The sequence below is a fragment of the Bacillus rossius genome, chromosome 1 (assembly GCF_032445375.1).
Source record: "Bacillus rossius redtenbacheri isolate Brsri chromosome 1, Brsri_v3, whole genome shotgun sequence".
Taxonomy (NCBI): domain Eukaryota; kingdom Metazoa; phylum Arthropoda; class Insecta; order Phasmatodea; family Bacillidae; genus Bacillus; species Bacillus rossius.
Genome location: NC_086330.1, coordinates 350000007 through 350018462, shown reverse-complemented (window position 1 = coordinate 350018462; position 18456 = coordinate 350000007).

The window sequence follows — 18456 nt, the reverse complement described above, 5'->3', positions numbered from 1 at the left end:
GACTTACGTTTTTTTTATGAGGGTGATGAAAAGTTGTACGTTAAGTAATAGGGAGGGAGCCCTGACAAAATTGTCTTGCCCACGGGGCCCTTAGTTCCACTCGATGGTCATGGATAAGGGTTGAGGAAGGGGGTGGTAATGTTCACACACAATTTAAATGTTTTATGGCAACACCAACACACGACGCGCCAGAGACAGCTTATTTAAACACATCGTCAACTGCAGTGAGTCACGTGATGTCTCCAGGGGCGTTCGTGACGGATGCAGGGAATGAAATTTACGATTTCCGCTCGGCATGTTGTAATTTCGGCTGGCAGAACCCGCTGTTGAGTTCGAATCGAGCGTACACACACACACACACACACACACACTGGCGAGAAATAACAGTAAATGTACTGACTTCCCGAATGAATAACGCGCCAATGGTAGTGCCTGATAATTGGATCTTCGTATAAACATCGCCTGATGCTTGTACTTCAGAGTTCTGTGTTCCTTTGTGAAAAGTGGGGTACACTGTAAAAATTTTATTTGCAAAATTGAACAGAAATATTCATGTAGAATGACAGGTACATTTGTACAGTTTTACATTTACATGGACACAACTATATCACTACGAAACAGTGTTCGCTGTAATGTTGGGTTCGGATTCTTACCCGGGAATTTACGCTTTGAGTTGTCCCAGCACCTCCCATGGTTAAAAGTTATTTGTAAACCATTCCGAATAGCTTTCCAGTATGTTACTGTGCATATTAATAAGCGTAATAAATCTAAATATAGTCAAATTATTGGATATTCGACAATCTTTTCCGTGGTGAAAAAAAAAAACTATTCTTGAATGAAACATCAGTTAAAATATACAGTTGCGCGCAGATTTTCTTAATAAATATTCCGTGTTGTTTCCAAAAATCGTATTCCATACATGCAAAAAATTACCATAGCCGTATGTTGTACAAAGTTACTATACCTATCTTGTATTACAAACTATTGTTAGGCAAAAAGGTTTCCAAAGGAAAATTTTGTAAACGTACAGAAAATTTTGTAAACGTACAGAAAATTTTTTTTCCGAAGTTTAGAAAAAATGTGCAAAACATCAGCGAAGGCAGTATGTTATTTTGGGTGATGCGAGGTGAGCTGTTGCAACGCCTGCAATTTCAACTTTATGAGAAGCCTCGTCGTCTGTGGCTATACTTCTTTAGGCCCATATGTTAGTGTGTTAGTGTCAAAAGTAACGTATTTTCTGAACACACGTGTTGAAATTTTAATATATTTTTTTTAAATCCCTTCCCCCCCCCCCCCCCTCGAATAAAATTCCTGTAACCGCCACTGATTGAAAGGTTTTATTAATACTACAACAATGTTATTCAGGGGTTCATATTTGAAACAACCAAACTCGGTGCGCGTGTATATTTACGAATGTGCTTGAATAATTTTGGACCGGTGTTATCCGAAATTTTTTGTTGGATTTTCGACAGTGTCCTGAGCGCAGACGCGGGGTGGTTGCGAGAAGGGGAGTCCAGGAGACAGGTGGACTTACTTACCCGTGGTCGCACAAATGACCGGTTCGCTGAGGGCGCGCACGGAAACAGTCGATCAGTGACGAACCCCGGGCCGCAGAGGGGCGCACCGGAAACATTATTTATCTGCGGCCAGCCGCCGCAAATGACAAATCGATGGGCGCGCTGGCGTCGTCGCCAGACGGCTGTTCAGGGGCGTAATTCCCAAATACCCCCCCCCCCCCCCCCCACTTCCTTTTTCCTTTTTTCACTCTTCGTTTTCACCGTTTCAGGCGCTGCGTGCGACGAAACAAGTAAGTTATTCGACTACGAATCGCAGTGAAAAACAGCTGAATGTGGTAAATATTAATTAGACGCAGGCAATTTTTTTTTTTGCGATATGGTTTGACCGAGCCAGCTGTTTCTTCCTTGTAAATGGCGGCCGTCCGCAAGAGAAGCCATTGCCTTATTGGAACTGGCCATTCAGGACGCGTTTGCTTGGATTGTTTGTGATTGGTGTGCTGACATTATAGGCATTTACCTGAAAAATAAACTCGGCCAATCAAGAAACACAGACATAGCTACAGTATTTCAACTCTCAGCTTGTCTCAAAATAATTTTTTTTCGCGAAAAGTGCGTTCCTCTGAGTATAGGTATCTGCCTTTTTTTTTTCTTTTAATTTTTAAGTTGAAATTATCGTCTTTTCGACACAACCAGATCATTAGAGACGGTAATACACAACTGTTTTGTCTCATCGCTAGACTCGCACGTGCGTCTGTGTTGTAGTGTTCTCCTGATTATCTGTTTAGAATCATAGCTAGGTTCCTCTGTTTGTCACTGTGTTGCCCGTGGTCTTTTTTTGTCTTTGTTTGCTGTTATTGTTGTAACTGTCTCGTCGGTGTCAACCCACAATGTCCGTTTGTGCATGAAATTTTTTCCCCCCTGAATAATTCCTTCTACGGACTTTTCTGTGGTGTCTTAAGTTTTTAGTTTTGGCATTGGTCGATTTTGACTTTTTTTTTTTTGCGTATTCATATATTTTTTTTATTCTTATTTAGGTTTTTCTATGACATTTAGAATAACCAGCAATACCCTATGCCCAAAGAAAAAAAAATTAGTCAATCTCCCCCATTATAAGATCCATTCGAAGAATGTAATAGGCCCGTTGCACACACAGCGGATTTATCCGAGCGGACACCCCACCGTCGCTTATGGTCGGATATTTTACCGTCGCTTATGGTCGGATATTTTACCGTCGCTAATGGTCGGATATTTCACCGCCGGCAACGGACGGAAAAATATACGTCGGTACCAGCAGTTGTAGTTCTGGAACTAATTTCAGTTCAGTTGTGTAGTCTGAAATGAACCAAGAGCAGCTCCTAGCATTGTTGTTATTCCGTCGTCGAATGAGAAGACGAAGAAAATTTCGACTATTTTGGGTTCATCCAATTAATGAACGAAGAAATGAGGTTGGCGCATTCTACACATTGTTCGAAGAGTTGAGGAAAGATGACAAGAAATTCTTCAACTATTTCAGGATGTCAATCACTTCCTTTGACGAACTACACGGTCGGTTAAAAGATACCATTCAGCGCAGAAATACAAAAATGAGAAACTGTATTCAACCAGTAGAAATGCTGGCTATAACACTAAGGTAAGTGAAAATAACTCTTAAATGTGAGAGTTAAAAATAATAATACGGGGTAATATAATATAAAAAATCTGTTCCAGTGATTGTATAAACTGTTGTAATAAAAATCATACAGTATAATGTAAAGAATAAATATGTAAGTATAAATTATATAAACGTACATCAATTTACAATTAAAAATGTATGTCCATTGCATTTGAAGAAAGTGAACTTGGTGTAGAACATCTTCCACAATCTTCATCGCCAACGAACTCGGCAAAATGTTCAGCTACTGAGGCTTGTGGTTTGTGCTGTTGTGATGGCTAGGGAGCCAGATCTGTGATAGTTCGAGATGTTTGTCTCAGCTGGCATGGTGGTTTAGGTGGTTCGTCTTGGGGAATTGATGATGGAACGTAAGGTGGCACTTGTGGAGGATGGGAATATTGTGGGTTCATGGAAAAATGTGGCTGAGTTGGCTGTGGAAATGTCTGAGGTTGGGGATCATAGTGTGGTGGGCGGATATGATGCTGCTGATGAGAAAAGCGTTGCGTAGAGCATCCCTGATAGTAAGGCGTGGCAAAGTTGTGATTTTAAATATTGGAAATCATGCGAAGAACCTCCACTTGGAATTGAAGCCACTCATTGTTATTGAAAGTTTGTGTGTGGTGAAGTAGACTATTAAAGAAGGACATTTGGTGGTCAGGTTGTTCTTTTTTCTCTAAAATCTTCAAAATTTTCAAATCTACTTTATCCATCTTTTTTTTTTTTTTCCGTGGTTGACAAGGAGGAGCGGATTCTGATGTTGCTGTAATTCCGCATTCTTGTTCAGTGCTTTCAGTTTGCAACGTACCGTCGTTGTCATCATTGTTCTGTTCTTGAATAAAACTCTCTGCTGTGTCTGCATTAGTGTATATTTTCTTCAGGAACTGAAGTTCGTCATTAAATACGTATTTTCCTTTTTTGGTAGCTCCGGAACCAGTGATTTTGTTTTCTTTAATATTCTTCTCGGCCTTGGCAAAAGCGTCACGTAGATGTTTCCAACGCTTCATCACTTCCTTTCCTGGGGAAAAAGCAAAAATAAAATAAATTACTTTCTCTGTTGTACAGAATAGTTTGGTACCTAGCAAAATTTGAGTGACATTTGTTTGCGCATGTGCAGAAACTACTAATGTTTCTATTAGGTTAGAATTCATAAACGAATTCCAGGCTTTTTTACTTTCGGAAGTGACAAGGAAAAAACACTCTAATTTATTTATAGTAAATGTATGTCTTCTTAAATAATATTAACTATGCTTTTGTGATGATTTTTTGTGCGTTTTTCAGGTATCTAGCAAGTGGATGTACTTTCACCGATCTTCATTATTCCTTCAGAGTAGGAATCTCAACAGCAAGAGTGTTAGTTAGAGATGTTTGTCAAGCAGTGTGGAGGGACATGAAAAGTGAGTGCATACCATCCCCTACAAAACAAATGTGGGAATCAGTAGCAGACGGTTTCGAACAAATAGCAAACTTTCCTCATTGTATTGGGGCAGTCGATGGAAAACACGTCCGCATCGTGAGTCCAATAGAAAGTGTATCTATGTATTTTAAATATAAAGACTATAATTCAATTGTGTTGATGGGCATTGCAGATAGTAAGTACCGATTTATTTTTGTGCATGTTGGTAGTTATGGTAAGGACTGTGACTCGTCAATTTTCAAACAGACTCAGCTGTGGAAATCAATACAAATCAGTTCAAAAATGTTACCTGATGAGAAGTTCCTACCAGGTGCAGGAAGTCCGAAAGTGCCATATTTTTTTTGTTGGTGATGCAGCATTTGGACTACACAAACACCTGTTAAGGCCATATGCTGGGAAACATTTAACAGAGGAAAAGAGAATCTTTAATAATCGATTATGTCGAGCAAGAAGGTACATAGAGTGTGCTTTTGGTATTCTCAGCAACACATGGAGAATATTCCATCGACCTTTAAATGTTCAACCACAATTAGCTAATGATATTGTTAAAGCCTGCATTGTTCTTCAGAATTATGTTAGGGATAGAGATGGTTACATAGTTGAGGATGCAACCTCAATTGTAGGGATGGAAGAAATACCAGGAGAGAACACGATAAGCGGAGGCCTGATAGCTAACAATGTGAGAAACATTCTCTGTAAATATTTTGTTTCAAGTGTAGGAAGGATTTCCTGGCAGATGTCCAAAGTGTAAATTGTTTAAACATTTTTCTTGTCACACTGTGTTTAATTTGTGAAATTTTTGAATAATGTAATGTAATATTTTCAATAAAAAAGGTAAAATAATAACTTCACTTTTTTACAATTAAATATATTCCATTCCATTCCAAAATGATAGAATGGCACAAATTATTAGTGAATTGAATTATAGAAGGAATATGGACTTGACTTACCAAAATTGTTCCTTTCATTTTCTGGCATCTGGTCGAAATCACTTCGTAATTCCACACACACAGCATGCCAAGCGATTTTCGTGGCGTTTCGGTCCTTAAAAATGTCTAGAGTTTTATCCCATAGCACAGACTTTGCTTCGACTAATGAAATAAGGATTTCATTATCAATTTCGTCACTCATTATAACAAAACACACGGGGAAGAGGATACGCGATGAGGAAACAGAAACAGTACGGTGCATGCAGGAGAGTTCAAATCATACTGCCCAAAACAAGAGCGGTATAATCCGCTGTGTGTGCAAACGCGCATTTGATCACGTAGGCCACTACTTCGAAGCGACGGTAAAACTTCCGTCGGCTCCAGTGGCACCGGGCGGCTGCACAGCTATCGCCGACTTTAGACTTACCGATCGTTTTTTTTTCCGTCGAATGTGCAAGCTCCAATGTACTACAGTGGGCTACTAGTGGAACGGCGGCGACCGTAAAAGATCCGCTCGGAAAAATCCGCTGTGTGCAACGGGCCTAACACACAACTGGACCGACCAAAGATATTGGGATGGTAATCGGGCCCAGAAACAAACCTAGCTTTTCTTTGGAAGAGGGCAAATGGAGCGTGAGTTCATTTTTTAACCACTATGCCGCATCGTTACATTGCGGATAAATTACACTAAAACATATCAAAGTGATTAATAGGTTACGTTGAATAAATTAAAAATAAAAAAAATATTATCTTTCCACTTTTATCTGATAGGATATTAAAAAATTAAACTGACAGGTGTTATACCAAAATAATAACCAAATAAACAGCGAAAAGAATATTAAGTTGCTACTTGCTTATGTAACAGCTGGTCTAATATGACATTAACCCAAAATATACATCTACATGAATGGGTATGTGCTAAAAGTGTTACAAGTGAAAACTTCACATTAAAATTATCTACTTGAACGATAAAACAAAGCATTCAATAATTCACATGAGTTATAAAACTAAAAAAAAAATCAATTAGGCAATGGAGTTTAACACTGGGTGTTCACAACTGTGACAAACATGGTGATGAGTATTTGCGAAGAGTCTCACAGTTGTCTTGACTCTACATTTTTCGTTACCAACATTGAGCGCCCCACTCGTGCAAGGAGCCTGTAAAGAATTTTCAGTTTTACGGCGCTTGCTTAAAGAGATGTTTCATCTGCTGTGCTGTGTTTGAATCAGCTGAAACCAGTGGTAGAGCCGCCAAGTTGGCAACACCGCCGGTGCGTGCCGCGCGCTGCATGACACCTGGTGTTGGAAGGACGGGCGGGGGAGGGAGGTTGAGGAGCACCTAACGCCGCGAGTCGGCGCAGCAGCACGTGACTAAGAGCGTCGGGTTTCTCACGGGGACTTAATTTGTAAATGTCACGCCGGGGCGGAGGGTGGAAGATGGAGGTGGGTGGAAAGTGCGGGTTGCTGGTGTGGCAAACGACGCGGATGAGGCAGAGACCACCCCGTGCGCGTTGCGCTCAAAAGGGAACGAAAAGTAAAGGGGGTGGGAGTGATGGAGGGGGAGGGGGGGAAACAAAAAAAAATAGAGGCGTGGCAACAGCGCGGAAACGCTCCGCGTAGCATTTCATCGGTGCCGCCGACGCGACGCCTGGAAAATACTCCATTCGCCCGCGCGCCGCAAGGAGATTACTGAGCCCGTTCACAGGTCAACGGTTTGCGCGAATAAAGCGCCCCCCCCCCCCTCCTCCTCCATCCCCTACACCACCTAACCCGACGCGACGCGACCGTGTTTTGTCTCTCGGTCTTTTCATCCCGGCACCCAGAGGAGGCGCCTCCCACGCGGGCATTCATTATTCATGAACACTGCCACCCCGCGTCGCGTGGGGCTCGATACTGCTGTATTTCACTTTTCTGCTGCGTGGGCGAGACCCGCGCCTGGCCTTCGCTCGGCGAGAGGCACGTGCGAAAAATCTGTAGGATTCTCTAAACAAAAATAACGTTTATCATTCCATTTTCACAATTTACGATTTTGCAAGCGCTTAGCGGGCCACCTCAGAGAGGGTATTTTTTGATTCCAGCACAAACCCCCCCCCACAAAGAATCTATGCCCACGTCGGGAGGGCAAACTTCCAAGTGAAAACATACGACATACCGTCGCTTCGACTACATCGACCGAAAATAGCACCTATTACACTCAGCCGTTTCGCCTCCAAAATTTAAAAAAATATATTATATGGGATTTTATAATTAATATTAGGTTTTTTTTTAATTTTTAACAAATACGAAAGGCAAATTAGATCAAGTGCTTTCAATGATGGAGTATTATATATTTTAAAATAAACTTGGAATTACCTTGATGTAGTAAGTTGAACTGATTTCATGCTAACACGTTATAACTAGGAATAACTGAAAAAAATGTAAATGGGTTTAAAAATTATCTTGATATCACGTTTAAAACAAAATTAGTAATAATTATTACAATGAATACAGTAACCCGGACATTTGATCACGAGTATTGAGCAAAAGAAAATACAAATATACATGAAAATATTTTATTTTTAGACTTAATACAATCGACGGATGAAAAAAAAAAACGCCAATTCATCGATATTTTCAGTGGTTTTGGCATCTGGTGTTCAAGTATCATTTTTCACTATTGAAGGGTTTTTTTCTCCATGAGTAGCTACTTATTTTATGAAAGTAATTAAGATACAACATTAAAAGGTTAAACATAAGCATGACATAACATCAAAAGCATCTTTCAGCACATCTGGATGTGTACATTAATACCTGCCATCTGAAGGTAAAGCACCAACTGATCTTTGAGGAACCACAATATCTTCATCTATGTAACTATATCAATATAAGATAAGAATTTTATAGATATACTCTAACGTAACAAACACATGACGTAGTAATTTAAAACTACCTTCTAATGTCTCCCGGTTCATAAAATATAACTGAGAATATTTGTTAAAAGGTTTTCAAACGGACAAGTCAAAATATAAACAAACAAATCTCCTCGATCAATAAGATGGAAGATGTTCTATTGAGTGCAATGATATGTTCTAACGAATGTTCCAATGTTACTCAAACGAAGTTCAAAAAGAAAATTTTAATCCTTTAACTTTTGAGAAGATAAAGTTTAAATGGAAATAAATCTAATATTTATGATTAATTGATTGATAAAAAGTACAAACAATTTTGATTGAAAACATTCTCTTAAAATGTGACAGCAATTTCCAGCAACATCTACAATTTTCCTGTAACCATTTCGTAAAATAATAAGCATGCTTCAAGCATATATATATATATGAACATAAATAATTTAAGAAAATTACAATATTCTTACAGCAACTTCATACTGAGATACGGGAGAATAATTTTAGGGTTCTTAGCTAACAGTAAATATAGAGCCCCAAATAATAATTACCCACATTATGGCACATTTGTAGTCTTTGATTCATGGCGAGCTCGTTGCTGTAATACACATTCATGCCCTACTTCTCCCTCCGTTTCCAAATTCACACCCAAAGGTTCGGCCATCCGGCTAGCATGCCTGGCTCTCATTTGAAAGGAAGGAACTCCCATCCCAGCTGGTCTCGCCTGTGGAAAAGGGGTGACGGGGGAGGGGTGGGGGTGTTTTCCACTCGCCATTACATCCCCGTTGCAGGCGAAATGATGACCCACTTCCCGAGCGCATGCCTCCGCACTTGGCCACCCATTAGGTAGCGCTCAAATAACTCGGCGAACGTAGTAATTATTCAACAGTCCTGTTATCAGCGCAATCGAAATTTATTTCTTCAACTTGACCTACAGGTACCTCAATCATTTTTTTTTTTATTGCAATGCCAGCTCTTGAGAAGCAAAACCTACCTGATTCGATAGCTGCTGAGTTCCTAATCCCAACTCGATCACGGGTCTAGTAAGGAAAACTTATTTGTGAGCCGTCTTTTCAATATAATTCTCCTGCATAATGCGGTAAAAGATAATAAACATAAAGGCAAATCCGCCATCTTTGTGTCACATTTCCGTTCATCGATATCCGTTCCATTTTCACGAAATTACTCATAACTAAATGACGTATACCGAGAACTAAGATGTTTACATATCAAAGGACACTTTATAAAATAGTCGTTTAAATCACTGGGAAAGAATTTTTTAAACTGTGACCTGTATATTTTAAGGGGTCCCGCCTACCTGGGCACTCATGCGGTTTGCGGAGCTTCACAGAGAAAAAGAAAACTGCTCAAGATATCCGAGTGGTGGGTTTACAAAAAAAATTAAGAATACACAGAGGGCGATGATTAGTTCTTTATCCTTATTTCATATTTAAACTCCATTTTTAGGAGAATGAAAATGGCATATATGCGTATATTCAAAGTAATTTTAGACATGAAACACCCGATACCGATTCTTAAAATTACCCAAGAGCCTTGCATTACTCCTTTATATTAATTTCTCCGTCATAGTGTTATGTTTATCATTCAAATATCACAGTTGACCTGTGCACGACGAGAAGACTGCGCGCCAGTTCAGTTCCTTGCGCTTAGAGGCGATGCCGTGCTAGAAGCACCATCAAGCGTCACGCTTATCGTCCCGCCTTACTAATACACGTACACCCCTGACCAGACGGGCCCCTTAAGGAAAAATTTTGGCGTAGAGCCGGTGGGTGGTTAAGTGGAGGGGGAAGTTCCACTACGTAGCGAAGCTAGCTTATTTAAATTTTAAATAACACATTATTTATGGATCTCTTTTTTCACAGTGGTTTTGGAGACTTACGAGTGGCTTACGAGACCGGAAAGTGGAAAGAGAGACAGTGAACAAGTACTTATTCGCAAGGAACGGGATCCCAATGTATGCCCATTCCCAGCGCGCTAGCTATGTGCATTGGGCTGGAATTGAATCCGCGACCTGACGATCAGAGCTCGATCATTCATTCTTTTTTTGCGAGTACATGTTAGACTCCTCTCCCTCTTTTTTATTGTTCAGCTTACCATCTCCGCCCCTCTCCCCATTTTTTCCAGTCTTATCTCTTACTCTCGCTTCTTTTTATTTCAGTTGATCTCCTTTTTTTTTAAAGTTCTCTTCTTATTCCTCAACCTCCACAGTAGTATAACTCTCCCATCTGTCTCGTTTTCATTGGCATTATTTTTCCCCCCCACCACACTCTCCTCTTCCTAGGCAACCACAGCTGTCACAGAATCTTTGAGGTCGCTAAAACCATTGAAATGCTAAAACACAGTAAAACTTTCCAATGGCTTTGCACTAAAAACTCTGCGTCTACAAAGTAAAAATTATATACACACACATATTTTGAAATTTACCGCCATGTCTCGTCAAAACAGAGAAGCTGGAACGTTCCGTAGAAATGCATGAAAACACCGAAGATGGAAACTGTAGCCAAACACCAAAGGCGTGACAAAAGGGTTAGTTCAGGTATACACAGGACCTCCCATCGGGTCTGATAGGCGACACTAAGGGCGGTATTCCAAGTTAGCGAATAAGTACTGCAATGTTAGGATACTACCGTAACCTTACTCGCGGGCCATATTCCAGAACGTGTCCAGAACTAATACCATTCATTAAAGTAACAGATCGGCAAACAGTTTTAATAAACGGTGCCCTGCGCGATGCTAGAAACGAGTTTCAACGCATTCTAGCGGACGTTTCGCAACCATCGACACAATATTTAATATTTACTGGCAAAATGCTAGAAATAGCAGCACCATCGTACAGAAATAGAACCACTTTTCTAATATTCTCAAGTGCTTTTAAAGTTGCTATTACTTCTTGTTATGGCCATTAAAGTGTACAAAATGTATTCCAGGATAGTTTCGCTATTATAATCATTTGTCACAGTAATACCTTTGGTACGTCTCCTGATGATCACAGAAATGACTATAAACGAGTTAATGGCGCCAGACGCAGGTCCGCTATCTGGATGAATTCAAAGAAAAAATGAGCTCTGCGCAGATCGGCAACGGATCTGACACCAAAATACATTCCCTGATAATAAGGGACTGGTCATGTCCTATCCAACACTACAAATACGGTTAGGTAACAGGTGCAGCATATTCAACACCTAACCATAATTATTTTGTCTCTGAATAGTGGCCTAAGCTTCTCAACCGCGTTTCACATATAGCCGTAGAGATAACGCATAGGTAGAGGTAGAGCAAGGCTGTGCAATGCATAAATAAAATAATGACACAGTCGTTTATAAACAGGTGAAGACCGCTAAATCCGAGTTATACAGTACTAGCGACCCGCCCCGGCTTCGCACGGGTGCATTGCTGATACTAAATATAGGTACTACAGAATGTCTATATACAACGTTCACAGCTTTTTTTTTATTAGACGCGCTATTTATAGGCACGCACCGCCGGCCCCCCGGCCTGTACCGCCGCAACCGCTATGTCCCTGCATTTTAAATCTGTAATATCTTCGAAAATATTCATTTAAATTACATGCTGTAAATGGCCATATTGATCTATATTAAATGCACAATGTATTTAAGGTACTTAATTGAATAAGGATTAATGCTGTATTGCTTAAAATAGCTTCGTAAATAAGCCATTATTTCTCGTAAAAAGTAAAGGATAAAAAATGGTTATTTTGGGTTGTCCCTTCTAAGAGATAGACATATACCATCACGGACTTTTTTTGTAGAACTTTTTAAAGTCTACAATATTGTAGCACATTATTTTGATCTATTTCGTAGGGTTCAGCCAGCGTTTGCAATGTAAGCGCAAAAAAATGTGTTTATTTACATCACATTAGAAACCTCTGAAATTATCAGTGTTTCTCTACTATATTATGCATGTATTATACATACAAACCTTCCTCTTGAATCACTTTATCTATTAAACAAACACATCAAAATCCGTTGCGTGGTTCAAAAGATCCAAGCATACATAGGGACAGACAAACAGCGGGAAGCGACTTTGTTTTATGCTATGTAGTGAAGTCAATATTTTGTGACCCAGTTATAAATTTTAATAAAATCAACTGTAAGCGTTGTGGATATTTGGTTCAAGGACACAATTAAAGAATAACTCAAACAGTTTTTAGATAAGCGCATGCGCGAGTACTGCTTTCTCGCAAATTGAAGATTCCTGAGCGTAAAACGTGTCTACGTTCCGCCGCTACCAAATGATTTTCCAGAGTTAAGACACAGATTTGAAGAGGCTATTGCTTCCGTTACTTCGAAATTGTTAACCAAAGTATGGGAAGAATTGTAATTTAGGTTGGATGTATGCCGTAAAAAGAGGTGCATACATTGCTATTTATAATAAAAATTAGATTAGTTAACCTTCAATTTGATGAATGATTTTTTTTTTGCAAATAGTCCAAATTAAACTATTTAATAAATAATATACCATTGAAACTGGAACATTATTTTATGGACATACTGTATTCTGGCACCAGGAAAAACTCCACACTTACACACATAAACATGGACATGTCTATTGCCCATTCGTTGCTGCGACATTTTACATTCCGGCCGGACTAATTGTCATTGGGTCATTTAATTTTATAGCGCTGAGTATTAGTTGTTTTGCCCTTCGAGACGTGTTGAAACTGCTATTGGTCCAATAAGAACCCATTTCAAGTGTATGTTGTTATGCATTTTATCCTCGCCACAAATTTGCACGTCTCTATTAATAAGAAGAGTCATGTATTTTTAAAGTGGAATTGTATGATCGCTCATTAGACTGCAATGAGGTATGCCCGTGCTTGTGTTGTATGTTGTATACTGCACAAATTTTGGCCTACATGCATGCAACAAGCATGAAACTTTAAAATTTACAAAAAAGGTTTTCCATAAGACACAGTTTTTACATCAATCGCGCTTCACAGTGACGCTTTAGCAAGTGATAGGCAGGCCCCTTAGTGAGGGGCTTCTTAATTCCAGGGTGGAGGGGGGGGGTACCCTACCCCCTCCCAGATCTACACCCATAGGAGCACATATATAACCCAACCACAGTGTCTATCTGAAATTTGTAGACTACTTTATGAGTTCAAATTAAGACAGCAAAACACACCTATTATTGTTAGTTTAAAGGTAAGATACTGAAAACGATTTTTAATACATAAAATCTAGTCACGTGGCCCGAAAATCGCCAAAAAAAAAAAAAAAAAAAAAAAACCTTTCGATAACCCTCATTTATCCATTTTTTTTTACAAGCTATCAGTCGTTATTAAAAAAAAGAGCTTTTAAGGATTCTTACTGAACTTTAAGGAATTTTAAAAGCTCCTATTCAATTGAAGACAAATCAAGGACTTGTTAAGGATGTTAAGGAGGCGTACGAACCCTGGCGTGTGTGTCCACGGGCTGCGAGGCGGACAGCGGGTCACAGCGACCTTGAGGCGCGTCGTCCTGACGTGGGCGCCGGGTCCACGCACCTTCCACATGTTAGAGTTTCATCCACGGAACAGGGGCAGTAGTCCTGACCATAAAGTCACGTGCGGTTTTATTTCTCCACAAATAAATGTTTTTTTGACGTGACAACGTCTAATAAATCGATGAACGCCGGCTGCACGCACGAAAAAGTGTCCCGTTACGCTCATTGTTCCGTTACGCTGTGTCCCGTTACGCTGTGTCCTGTTGCCCTCATTATTCCGTTACGCTGTGTTCCGTTACGCTGTCGGCGAGTGTAGTTATAATAGGTTATGTTACAATTGACTAAAAAATTACGGTGATTCATATAATTGATGATAGATATTTGATTACAGTTTATTTATATGAAAACTTGTTCATAATTATATTTAAACTTTATAGCTAAACGCCAGTTTTTAAAATTAATTACAAGTCATCTACACGTGAACTGTTTCGTCGACTGTTTATAAAGTGAAGTGAAAAGTTAATGTGGTTTTCATTGCTTATTACATCTACAATTTCGGCAATAAAGGTTAATTATTCTTGCCTTTTAAAAATCTGATTAGTAGTATAATTTCAAGTAATTATTCTTTTATTATTAAAATAAAAATGATTCAATTTTATTCATAAAAGTATGCAATCATTTCATCAATGTTTTGGTATGACGTCACGTTAAAATATCGTCCGGAAACCGACTTTACAGACAACCAATTTTTGTTTGCCTTACTTCGAAGCATAAAATGTGATTCAAAATTATTCATTATATTTCAAGTAGGAACGCGGCCTTAAACTGGTTCAACGTCGCGTGGACGAACAAAGAGCAGGCTCCGAGGGTCCGTGGGCCTTAACTAAACGAAAAAAAAATGCAGGTACACATTTCTCTTGAACGGCAGCCCCCTGCCGTGGGTCCGTGACCAGACCTTTAAAATTACCAAAAAATATTACGTGGCCAGTTGAAACTTCCCTTGCGTGGGCACGCATTATGAAGTTACGCATCGGGGCGAATGGCAAACCACACATCGAAGCATCAAGTTTCAAGTGGTGAATGCTGAGCGCTTCTGGTTCGCTGGGTTGCCGACAGGTGTCGCAACAGTTGTGTCGCTGAAACTGGCACTACTAGCGCGCTCGATTCTGTTTGCATCGAGATGACAACACGGTGACATAAAAAAAAAGCGCATTGCGTTCTCCGTTTCAATAAGTCAGTCAGTTGCAACTATTCAGCGTGATATCCATCGACCTTAGCAGTGAACCTCCAACAATTTCAAGAAACTCTTTGTTTTGTGACAAATAAATATATATTTTTTTTAAATTGTGTTATTATGCATAATAAAAATCGCGCGAAGTTTATATCTTTATTCAAGACATAGTTGTAGGCTTGTAAAAATAGCGTCGAAATATTAATGAGTAGTTTCAGTTCGGTTCAAATTAAAGTTAGTAAACTCTAGCATATAACTGCGTGAAATTCAAGTTTACTTGCATCTCAGTCCGCAATTTTTTTTTCGCCAAGTTTTTACTGGAAAGATATTTATGAAAACATCGTAGCATCTTTCTCCTCCGATTGTTCGGATTCTGGTTATCGAAACGTGTTTATTTTCGTACTAATCGCACGTGTACGTCCAGCAGTACGTAACCACGTTCTTGCTGAGGCACTACCAATAGGGAAAGAAAGTCTCTGAATGTGAACTCAGTGATTATTAATTAAGTATTAACGTCTCGGCGACATCGAAAGTCAACCGAGAGGTGAGAACGGGGTCAACGGAAGTATTACGGGGAAAAGAAAAAAATACCGGCTCACAGAAACTCGCTTGTCAATTTTTCCCCACTTGTAAAAATTCCGTGTTCGACTTTACCGGTACTCTTAAATAACAACTCGGCGTCGTGTCGTGTGAAACTTAGTTGTCATTCTCTCCTCACCCCATTAAAAAAAATTTTTTTAAAAAATAAAAGACGTGTTGTTCTGGAGCCGTACTTACGATGACATCACGTCGTTCCGGTTCTAACCTATGCGCGGCGAGAAGGGGGGTGGGGGGTTTATGAGCGGCGGTCCCTCGCGAAACAAAAGGGAAAATAACTGCCGCGACCGCAGCGCCGCGGCACGGGAAAATCGTGAATGAACAAAGGAACGCGCCCGCGAGGGGCGGGAGAGGCGCCGCGCCGCGCGGAATGCAAATGGCGGCATCGGGCTTCCAACGAGGACGACGACGATGATGATGTGGGCTGCTGTAGGGGAAGGGGGGAAGGGGCAGGTGACGTCACGCAGCGTGGCCTTGGGGCGGCCGCACCTCGCGTGCCGGGCCGGGCCAACGAAAACCTGCGATGCAGAGAGAGAGAGATACAGAATGAGAAGGGGGGGGGGGGGGCAAGCTGACTGCTCAGGATGCGACCCCTGTCATCGCTACAACGTCTGCGTCGCGGACGTGAGGGGACTGCCGGGCCGGGGTGAATCGGAGAGCGAGAAGAGATTCCGCGATAACACGGGGGGGGGGGGGGGGGGGAACCGGTGTTGCCAATTTAGCTGTTCTGAAGCTCGATCTGGCCTTTCCATTTTCAAACCCAAACGGCCGCAGCTGCATCAGCAACGCCCCCAGACAGCTTTCCCAACAATTGTATTCTTGCAGTAAAACGTAAACCCAATTTAATGTCTATAACATCGAAAAGGAAAAAAAAAATATAAAATTAAAAACTATAAAAGTCACTCCAATAAGTTGTCCCCGTGATTCACAACATTGCTTTGAAAATATTGACCGGTTGGGGGAAGGGAGGAGGGTCAATATCATCGAGGCCCGGTTGAGTTGCGAAATTATTTTTGCTAAATGTGCTTTACCCTGATGGCAAGACGAAAATTACAAGAGTATTGCTGATAGAATTCATTAGAAACCTTTCAAGTTATGTCATACATACGTATCGCGTTTACAGTTGTAGCCACGGTAAGCTCACAGTTTTTTTTTAATTTTAGGGTTTTAAAAGTTGTACTTTAAGTACAAATTATTTGACCCCGGGCCCTCAGCTTTTCTCTGCGGCCCTTCAGCTCACAAACCATGAGAAAAGTAATATTACGATTTAAGGTTTTTATATTAACCATTTCTAACCATTTTATGATGCATTTCATACTTTAGAATTACGTCTCTATAATTATCATTGCGTGTTACGTCAAAACAGAAAGGCTGACTGACTGGGCGGGTCTCGAAACAACTCCGACTTCATCACATCTGCACTTTAGAATGTGATTGCGTGATTGCTTATTGTTGGCGTTTTTATTGCGGATGGAATACGACATAATAATCCTGAATAAATACATCTCCAATATGCATCATAAAGCCACCATTCTTATTTTTCGCCCCTTCAAAAACTTTTGACTAACTTGCAAAATATTGTTGTTCACGAATAGATCTTAAAAGGACAGAAATGTGTCAAGAAAATTATCTAAATTGTAAAAACATTATTAACTATACAGACTGCGTATATTATATTTTTTTTTTTTTATTTCCTCAAAGATTAGTAACAGTACTTAGTGTGAATTAATACAAGTTTTCTTCACCGTGTTCAGTTGCCATTATTTTACACCACAAACAATCATCGACTACCACGTCTTCAAAGCTATAAATAGTGACAAAACAAATAAAAGCCGAAACTGCCTTGGCCATGAAAGTCGTATTTCAAATGTTTATAAAAATGAGTTGTTTTATTCCTGTTTAAAATGAAAGTTTGTGAAGTTAGTAATGACATTATTTAAACTTATCTTCTCTCTGCCATTCCATTAATTACTTTATTGATAAAACTGATATTTTGATTGATAAATTAGTCAGTTTTTTTTCTGAGCTTTAAAAAACCACACATACGGGCTGCGTATCCCCACGCGCACTAGAAGTGAAACTTTATAAATAGGTGATTTTTCAGAGTAAAAATAATATTTTTAATTCATATAATTATGAGTTGAAAATGTAATATTATATTTAATTACTAGAGTCCATGCCTTCAGTTGAATTTCAAAATGAGTAAGTTGGTTTTTGGTTTATGAGAGCGGTTATATGATTCGAAACCCTATTAGAAATGTCTGTACCACTTCTTCCTCGAGATACGTTATTGTAGGTACGTAAAGGAAGGCGGAGAAAACAAGAGATTGGGTGGAGGACAATCGCAGTATGACTTGTATGAGTAACTGATACTGCCAAGATTTTAAGATGTTATAAAAAAGAAAATCTCGTTTTTAAAAATAGTGGATTTCTTCTTTATTGTCGTTAGAAATTAAAACACATGTAATAATATGTAAGTACATTTGAAGCACCATTATATTGATCAAATGCTTCAACAATTCAGGTTAAAACACTTCAGATGTGTACATACATTAAACAAAACTTCATATATTGATGAAATTTAAACAGAAAATATGATAACAAAACATTCAATAATCAGAAAGTCAATATGCAATGTCAAAAGAAAAAAATTGTTACACGTACATGTAAATTTTCTTGTTAGATATTATAGACTGCTTCTATTTACTTTACTTTAAAATAACATTGATAGAAAACAAATAATGTATTTTACTAAATAAATTTTAAAAA